Source organism: Pyrus communis, chromosome 16 (assembly GCF_963583255.1).
Source record: "Pyrus communis chromosome 16, drPyrComm1.1, whole genome shotgun sequence".
NCBI lineage: Eukaryota > Viridiplantae > Streptophyta > Magnoliopsida > Rosales > Rosaceae > Pyrus > Pyrus communis.
Genome location: NC_084818.1, coordinates 19,104,471 through 19,114,638, shown reverse-complemented (window position 1 = coordinate 19,114,638; position 10,168 = coordinate 19,104,471).

The following is a 10,168-nucleotide window of genomic DNA, read 5'->3' as shown; positions in this document are numbered from 1 at the left end:
AGTTGCCGATATTCGGATTGGAGGTTTGCGGGTTAAATTGCGATTGGATACGTGAATAAAGTCTTAGGTTGTTCTCAGTTCCAGCTTATGGTCGTTCTGGAGTTGCACAAGTATTTTTGTGGGGATGAAGTCTCTAGTTTAGGGCGCTGTCTGTGTCGATAAAGAGGGCTGGGGGATGACACATTGTTATTTGTTCTGTTAATTCTTTTATTACATCCGGTGGATTTTAGGGTTTTGTTTTTCTTGTTTGTTTCTTTGTGTCCTCCACACCCCAACCTTTGGTCTTACATTCTGAGAGAGAATTGCATTCTTATTTTTCGCTCCCTTGTCAACTTTAGGGTTTCATACGATTGTCATAAAAACGAATATCTCGTACACCTTTTGGTTTTTTTTTATTACTGTTTTTTTTTTTTTTTCCTTTCAGAAAACAATGGACCTATAAATGTGTTGCCGTGACGTGTTCGAAAGTTGAATGGGTACTTTCACCCTTCCAACAAACCATAGACGACTTAGGCTAAGAATTTCGTTGACCACAACTTTTATTCGAATAAGCCGAAGATTGCCCTAAAAGTTTTACTTAATTAGATTCTTACTCTGATGGGGGACCTCAGAAGAGCAGTGCGAGCCTCGGGGCCGTAATAAAGAGCCATGACAACGGTTGACACCGTTGGATCTAATCTTAACGGCTGCCAACGTATCAGCCAAAGTAAGCTTAATGTAAAACCTTGTCATAAATGACCCATCAATTTAGGAAATTTTGGTTTGATGTAGGTTTATGCACAATTGTTGACATGTTGTGTATTATTGTTGAATTTATTTGTGTTGAAGTTATATTGTTCACTTGGGGTTGAGTTTTGTTAATGAATGCATGTTTAATTTTATGAATGAACTTAATTTTGCTAAATTCAAAGAGCTTTGTTAATGGTTGATGTATGATTATGAAACCTTGTTGACAGGTTGTGTTAAGGTTAACTATTGTTGAATTTGGTTGTGTTGAAGCTATATTGTTGACTTGGGGATGAGTTGTGAGATGAAAGTTTGTTTAACTTTATGAATGAACTTAATTTTTCTAAATTCATGAAGCTTTGTTCACGGTTGATGTATGGTTATGAAAACTTGTTGAAGTGTTGTGTTAGGTTATATGTTGTTCAATTGGGTTGAGTTGGAGTCATATCGTTGACTTTGGTTCATTTGTGTCGATGAGAAATTGCTAAAATTTATGAATGCTTGTATAGTTTTGTGTACAGGGGAAGGGTGAACAAGCCACATGAGAAGAGGAATCGTACAAGGAAAGGGTGAACAACCTTTTTTAACCTTCTCATGTTTTAGGGCTTTTGTGGCAAACATTTAAATGATGCCCAGAAGGCTGCCTTTAGAGCTTCTTACTACAGGTAGTTTGAAAAGGTTAATAGAATGGCTTGCAGTGGTAAGTTGTTCCATGAATTGTCACTCCGCAGAGTGAAAAATCAATGGGTGCAAGAATTGGAGGGACTTAGCTATTTAATTGGCCGTGAAGTTACGCGGTTCACCAAGGACTTTTGCCTCATCAATGGGCTTAGGTGCGACGAACCCTATGACATAGAGGTTGACCCTTCTGAGATTAGGTTACTGGAGGAGCGTTTTCCTCAGAAGTTTGGTACGAAGGAGAGACCAAGAACAGTAGGAAAAAGAAGGGCAATACTAAAGCGAAGAAGGCCTCAAAGAAAGGGAGCAAGATGGTTTCAATGACTTGTGCCGAACTAGAGGGGCCAAAGATCCACATGGGGCTGCAAAGGATTTACGTATACTTTTCAGGTAATATGTGTTGGGTTAGTAGTGAATTGGTTATTTATTATTGTGGTTGAGTACTTATTTAGTATATGTGCAGGTGTGGGCATACGAAAAAAAATTCCACAATTAGATAAGTCCATACATTATTGTAAGATGACTTCTCCAAAAGCCAGCCTGCGAATTTTTCGGTAGAAAACAATCAAGAAGTAGCCCACTTTTGAGCTACTCAAGATGTAGATTATCGAGAGTAGACATGTATGACTGTCTGTGAATGTATATGACTATTTATGAATGATATGAATGTTTATGAATATTTATGACTACCTATGAATGTCTATATGACTGTGCACTACTGTGTGTGAATGTTTAAGTATGATCATGAGTATAGTCTGATGATTGTTATGTTAATTGAAAGCTTGTAGGCATTCGACACATTTTTACAATTGATGTAGAGAAGAAGCAAGCTACTAGATGTGGGGAGATGACAAGGATATTCTTATACACGACAACCTAACCCCCAACATGAATGATGTTGGTGAGTTGAAATTGAAGATAAAGCAGTTAAAGATTTCTTTAGTGCGAATGGCACATGAGAAGGATTAAGGAGTTGTGGAGAAAGATTAGGAGTTATCCGCTATTATGGAAGAAGTAAGAAAGAGAGGTAAGACAAAAGCGGTTAAGGAGTCTAGTTAGGAAGCAAATGAGTAAGAAGGTGACGAAGAAAGGGGTCATGTTGCAAGTGAGGAATTAACGAGGGAGAAAGTGATGAAGAAACGGAGGCAGATGTAGAAAAAGAAGAAAGAGAGGCTAAACATACTGTTGGGGAAGAAAGTGAGAAAGTGAAAGGGGAAAATGGTAAGGACAGAGGGAAGGGAATTAGTTGGTGATTCTGGAAATGGAAGAAAAAGTAGAGGGTTTGAAGCTGGTGCTAGAGACTGTTGATTAGGACATTCCTATAAAATATTTGTGCAAAGCTTGTAGACTTGTTTAGAAAATTGCTACTGGAGCGGTATGGAGAAGTTGGTGCTTCAGATGATGATGATAACGAAGTGGTATTCATTTCTTAGGGGGGAACATTTGGGCACCAAAAGAAAGGTGCATCTGACGAGGGCAACAAAAAAAGCAATAGCAAAGAGAAAGAGTAAGAAGAAGAAATACATGATGTGCCTAGATTCTACAACGATGATATTTGACCTTACCAAATCCAGAAAGATGGAAGCCGATAAACGTTGGAAGAAGCGGTGCATAGAGATGACCCCACCAAAAACCTTTATGGAGCGAAAAATAATCTGAAAATTCCTGGAGCTGACAAGTGGATTTTTACTCGAAGAAGACAAGAATGCCCTTATTAATTTGACAAAGTCCATGAAGATTTTCATGTGCAGTTCAGCATCCCTGAAGACCTGAGCAGCTAACTACAACCTCATTAAGTTGTCCTGCCCATGGCAAGGACAAAATTCGAAGGCATTAAAATTAGGATTAATTACTAAATCCTATCATTAATACTCTCCTAATCAAGGAGTTCCTCCTACACGCACTAGAGTAGGCAACACAGAGGATGGAGAGAAGCATAAGCATTGTCCCACTTGAGTTTAGCTAGCAACCTACTCCAAGTGCAACCACGAGCAGCTCAATCGCCAGCCAGAGACAAATCAGGTGTGCAACACAGGTGAGCAGGAAAGGCAGAAGAGCAGCACAAACCTGCAGGTTACCATGGGGCCAGTCGAAGGCTCCGCTGCCCCTACAGAGCCAGATCCAAGAATAAGTAGAAAAGGCTTTTAGCTAAGCGATTGTGCGACTTCCAGTGCATTAAGACCACTGACAAGGTGCTTCGGAGGGACGTTGCCGACATAAGTAGGTCACTATTCACAGACGGGATTGAGCAAATGGAGCTAGCGCGCTAATTCAACCCTCCACATTTCACTGTTTTCAAGGGAGACAATAATTCAGAGAGACACCTAAAGTATTACCGCGTGATGATTTTCTACAAAAATAACCTCATATGAAAGATTTTCGCCACAACTCTACAAGGCAAGGGACAAGATTGGTTTTACACCTTGCCGCCTCGGCCAATCCGGAACTTAAACAAACTTTCTTTGGTTTTAACCAAGGAATATTCGTCTTAATGAATCACACTCACGCGAAGAGATTTAAGGTGGAGAATTCTAAGATTGTCAGATGTGACAACACTATAGCCAATATAGCTTTCAGGAAGCGACTCTTGGCAGACCACTCTATGTTTAAAGAATTGATCATGGGGGAAGACTTGACCTTGGAAAACTTGTATGCTTTGACAGAAAAGCATTCACTTTGGGCTAAAGCCGAATGAGCCCAGAAAGCACAGGAGCAACCTTGGAAAGACCCAGAGGCAACTCAGAAGAGACTAGACAAGAAGCATTTTAATGACAAAAGCAAGCTAGGAAATAAGAGTAGGGACTGTTCCTTAGCGAAATGAGGCTCAACGCCCAAGACGTACATGAAGTCCACAATCCAATCAACCAATCCTCTGCAACCTCAAGAACGAACCATGGTTCAAACTACTACCAATATCGAAAGGAGACACTTCTAAGCTTGACTAAAAGAAGTATTGTGCATTCCACCGAGGTCCAAGACACATGACAGACACCTGTTACAAGTGGAAGAACTACCTAGAAAAGTTGGTGAAGGAGGGCAGATGTGACAAGTACATCGACAAGCCGATGTGAAAAGTCAAAGGCATTAAAGATAAGATTAATTACTAAATCCTGTCTTTAATACTGTCCTAATTGAATAGTAACTCTATCAATAATGCATTGTTGAAAACATGGAGTTTTTCTATGACTTCAATAAGGATAAGGAGAAGGAAAACGAGTAATTTAGTCTTTAAAATTGTCGTTCCTATTTATGCATGAATTTTAAGTAGTTGTTATGAATGCATTGATCATGTGAATGTTTTTGTTAACAATGTTAGTCTGGTGGCTCCGTTAGCCAATAGCATGAATAGGGATACTGAATCCGTTAGCCAATAACATGACTAGGGATACTAAATTTTAGAGGCGCATCGTTAAGCATGGAGCAATTGGCCAAGCTTGCTGTAAACATATTGTGAACATCTAATTAAGCATGGCATTTTAGCAGCACAATGATTTACAACTTTGGCTCTTCAGGAAGCACCGGTACGAGCTTGAAAATGTTCGGCCCGTGGTGACAGCTAATATGACTGATAATTTTCTAATAAAGTAGCACAATTTGCATGCTGTCAAATTCTTGTTTTCAAACCTGCAATAGACACTAAAGTTCAAAATTGTTAAATAAGATCAGCAGGCAAAGGATGTTGGAGTATAAGTATGGCAGCTGGTTCAACCATTTAAGGTTGCTGCAATGAAGAAGAAGAAGCTTAAAATGTATAAGTCATGGTTCTAAAAGACGCTAGGCGCTAGTCGGGCGGCCAGCTGGGGCCTAGCGCCTAGGTTGCTAGGTGGGGCCTAGACGGACTAGGTGGATTTACGTAAATTATTATATATTATAATAGGTTAATTAAATTTAATATATAATTATTGAGTAATATGTGTTTTAAAAGAAGAACATACATATACATATATATATATATAAGCGAGTATTTTACGTAGATAATATGGTAATCTAAAATAGAAGACAACAAGATATTATTTATATATCCTCATAAAACATTATTTTAAGTAGATAAATAAATAAAAAATAGACACCCCAATGCTGGGTGGTTGGCTTCATAAAAAGTTCAAAACCAATCAATTACTCTATGTAACCCTCTCCCCCACGTTTCTCACATAATCCAAGGTGGAGTCCGGATATTACTACATTTGACCCCTTGCAAAGTGGAAACCCTTCATTTTAAATTTATTTCGTTTCTTCTTCCTCCTTCAAAACTCAAACTAGATCTGAAATCCAGAAACCAGGCTGAAATGTTAAGGTTGCTCTCTCTCTCTCTCTCCGCTTGTTCTCTTCCCTCATCGACACACAGATGGCAAGCTGCAGAAATTCTGCATAAGGCTCTACTGATACGATAAAAATTAAGAGTTGCAGATCTGATGAAGAGCTGTAGCGAGATTCAAAATGCCTAGGGTGCCACCTAGCACCGCTTAAACCGCCTATAGTACCCAGTGAGCACCTAGGTGGCCTCCTAAATCTTCCCCACCTTAACCAAACATTTTGGCCTAAATCGTGTCGTAGCTTCACCGCCCAGTGCCTAGGCGGCCACCTAGGTTGATTTTTAGAACACTGGTATAAGTGTAGGAGTAGTTTGTATTCAAATTATGTAATGAACGGACAAGATTAAAACATCTCAATGGTGTGTATCTTGCCACATGTCTAGTTAGTTAGAAGTTAAGTGAAAGCATTTGTGTTGCACTTGATCATAGTCAAGGTGCTTTGATGTATTGGCAACGGCTGTATAGTTGGTTTTCAGTCGAGCTTCTTGGATTGAATCCAACGCATATTCAAAGGGAGCAACGTACTCTTCTTCTTGAAAGTTCTTCTCTGATATCCTAGCTTTGCATTCATTCAATTTCTTGTTGAATTGATTACAATTACATAGAGAAATCTAGCTAAAAAGTAGCTCAAACACTAACATTGTGATAACCCGTTCCTAATTTTTCGATTTTATTAATTTTGAAAGAGTGATTTGACGAAAATACCCTTAGAGGTGAGGGTGTTGACTTTCGTGTATAGTGAGACGTACGAAATATTCTTTTAGCGTATCCTTGAAGTACCTGACGATACGAATGCGTAGGCGCAAGCGAAATCAAATTTGGAGCTACGATTAAGATTTTACGAAATTCGAAACGCAAGGGCAATTTTGGTAATTTTTCAAGTAGAGATATTTTTCACTTCGGACCATTCCCGTGCTTATACGTGGCAAGATTTCCCCCTTTTTTTGGGGGGGTCCTTTCTTGTCCCATGATCTCTCTCTCACTCTCTATTTTCTTCTTCTTCTTTCACCCTCACTCACATTTACTCCTTCTCTTCCTCCTTTTGCCGAGACACACACACACACACACACGCACCTCTACACCTGCAACTACAACAAGGCAACACCCCAACCATCATCCCTTGTAATCCTTGTGAACCATTGGACCTAGAAATAAGAGAAAAACACCTTGAAAACCACCTCCCCGTACTGCACAGTACAAGCACTGTGCATTACTTTGCTCCGGTGAATTCTAGCCATTTCCGGCCAAGGTAAGCCTCGAAATTGGTCCCTATCATTGTAGATCATGTCTAGGCTCATGATTAGTAAGCTTTTGTGTGGTTTTAGTGGTGTAGGAGCTCGAAAACATAAAGGAAGGTCACTGTTCATTATAATATGTGTGTGTGTGTGTGTGTCTACGTATGCCTGGATCAAACTAAAGTTTATAAGAATTAACGAAATGGCAGAACTTATGAAATATGCTACATTCTACGGGATGCACACGTATGATATGATTATTGGTGTCATAATTATGTTTACGGCTATGAATGATAGTATGTTGATTAGAACTATGGCATGACTATATTTGTGTTTTATGCTCATCATTGCTGTACCTCGGTGTTAGTGGTCGCCCAGGGCCAGAGCCAGGGCTAGTCTTTCACATGTATGTTCACCTCCGCACTGTACGCTTGCCTTGGATCCAAGTAGGTGCCAGTCTTGTCGTGCATATTGCATTAGACAACTCCAACTCATAGGGGACCGTGAATAACTCCAGTCTTCATGTGATTATAGCACTAGAGCGTATATTATGAGCTATCGTACAGGTTGCATTAGGCAACTCTGACTCGTGCGCTAGCATAGATTGATGAACATCAGTTTAGTCGTACAGGTCACATTAGGTGACTCCGACTTGTGTGCTAGTATAGATTAATTGAACACCTAGTTATACTTATATTACTGTTGAGATATTGTGATGTGGCATACTTCTGGATTTAGTGTTGATTTGCATTTGATTTCATATCTATGCGTAGTATGATTTTCTAGAAAATATACATGTTTTATGGCGAGGGGTTATAACGTTTTCAAAAGGTTTGTATAAAACTTTATTTTTAAGCCCACTCACCTTTGTTTTTCGCTCCTTTAGGTTTTAGCTGCTGAACTTTTGTATTGACGAGGATTCTTGGAAAATCTTAGTATAGGTGGCTACCTATAATGGTATAATCCTTATCCTACCTTACTGTATTTTACTTATGCTCTGTCATCACGTGTGAAATGGGTTCATTCCCGTTCACCAGTGCACTCTTATGTTTAGGCACTTTTAGGTTTAAATTTATTCACCTTTCCCACATCGCTGCACTTTATGGCTTCGTCACCTTCCAGGTGTCGGCCATCATAACTCGATTCGGAGTCCTAGTGGACACTCTAGGTCGGGGTGTGTTAGTTTGGTATCAGAGCATAAGTTTGGGCAGTATTGCGTTCATCACACACGTGATGTAAGCATTCTTGGTTCTTGAACCTAAGTGTTGAATCTTGCCACCTCGTCGAATACAAAAAATGTGTTGACTTTTCCAATGTTTTGGACGTTATAGACGACTTATCAACATGCTAGAACATTGTTTTGGTAGAACCTCTATACTTAAATGAAGAACCTCTCTGCCAAGGAAAAATCCCGAATGGAGACAAGTTGATGAACCTTAACCAAGGCTAACGTATCAATAATTGTATGCCACTAGAGATCTACTGATCAATCACCTAATCATTTCTACCAACCTTTTTGAGTTAGGAAACTAGAAATGGTTTTGATTCCTTTATAGTGTCCGTTAGCATACAATCCATTTGAATCCTTATGAAGTTTTACTTTTGTCAAGATTTTAGAAACGTCTTAAGTGACAATGTGGCGCTAAAGTGGTAGCACTCGACGGAAGAACATCTAGGGACAACCACTTTTGGTCCCCAATAGCATTAATTTTTTTCAAACGCACTAGTGATCATTCCGGATCTTCGGGAGGAAGATCGACTTCCGTTTAAGTCCGTTCTAGAGTAGATTATTAACAATTCCTTTTCTGGCCTTAGGACATGCCAACCAATATTAGTTTCCAGAAATTCTTTTGGTGCTACTAGTCATTTTGATGAGTTTACGCATGAGGGTACGAGTTGTTATACCTACAGTTAGTAGAAATCCTCGAAGTAGTAAGTGTTTTTCCCTAGAATTAATGAAACCACCTCATAGAACCAATTCCTTACCAGTCGTCTGAAACCATCGACCCGAGTAGGCTCTAACCTGTAATCAGCCTACAGTGGCGCTACTAATTGATGATACTGTCCGATATTAAAGAACTATCAACCAGTATCCTGGCGATATGATTTTTGATACCGGACACATGTACTAGTATCTGGGAGTGATACCTTTATGCCAGAAAGCCGGTTCATAGTTTTAGGGTAACGAACAATATCAAAATATCTTATATGCGTTAATTAGCTGCGTGACTGAGAGAATGATTAATAGTGACTACATGAGCCGAAGAAACTAAATCTTGGAAACTTAGTAGTAAACTTTGTTGGAGAACAATAAACTTGTAGTTGTTTTAACCATATTTTCCATTTGGGTGACCCAAACCACTTCGACCAGCCATCTTTTCGATCACTTCCACAAGCAGATATTAGTTTGAAGCACGAAGTAGGTTCCGCTATAAGAGCGATTTGAATATCGAGAAAGCTGTGAAGACCTTTTAGCATGTGGTGTAGTGAAAAGAAGTAGCCTACTACGTTCCGAGGATGTATACCTTTGGCGTTAATTCTTAAAAGTACACCTGAGATTTCACCAAATGGTGAAATGGATTACACCATCGATCTACTTTCTAGTACTACACCAATTTTTCTCGTATCTTTTGAACAACTCATACTTTATTGAGAGAACTTAGTTACAAAAGCTTGCCAATTAGGAATTTACCCAACCAAACACTTTATCTAAGAGAACCGTAAACCTATTCGCGATGGTGAAAGGTTGAACTTTAGGATCGTACCTAGATTTTAGCAACACATTCAAGTGATGATTAAAACCGCTAACCCATACTTCGAATTGTTGGCCTTTTTGATAAACTTCTTGAGCCCTAGTTTCTTCCATAGCCTGATGAATTCGTAGTAGTCTTACAAACAACTTTCTCACCTCTCCTAGTGATGAGATTAAATTCTCTAAACACTAACAGTCAGTTTTATACCAAATTCCACAAATGTTAGCTTTGTTTAAATGGGTATGTTTCTTGGGAGACATGCTCTTAGTGGACAATATTCTTTTCTTTTCCCAAAAAGGTTCTGGGGGAAGAAAATTGAAATTCTCACAAAGTGTTGTGAAATTCGAGATATCCTTGGTCTTGTCGATTACATCGATAATTTGTTAGCGATCTTTCAGCCATAGTGTTTTTCCTCACTTATCAACTGAGGAAAGTTAGTTTAGTTTGGGATGTTGACTATGAA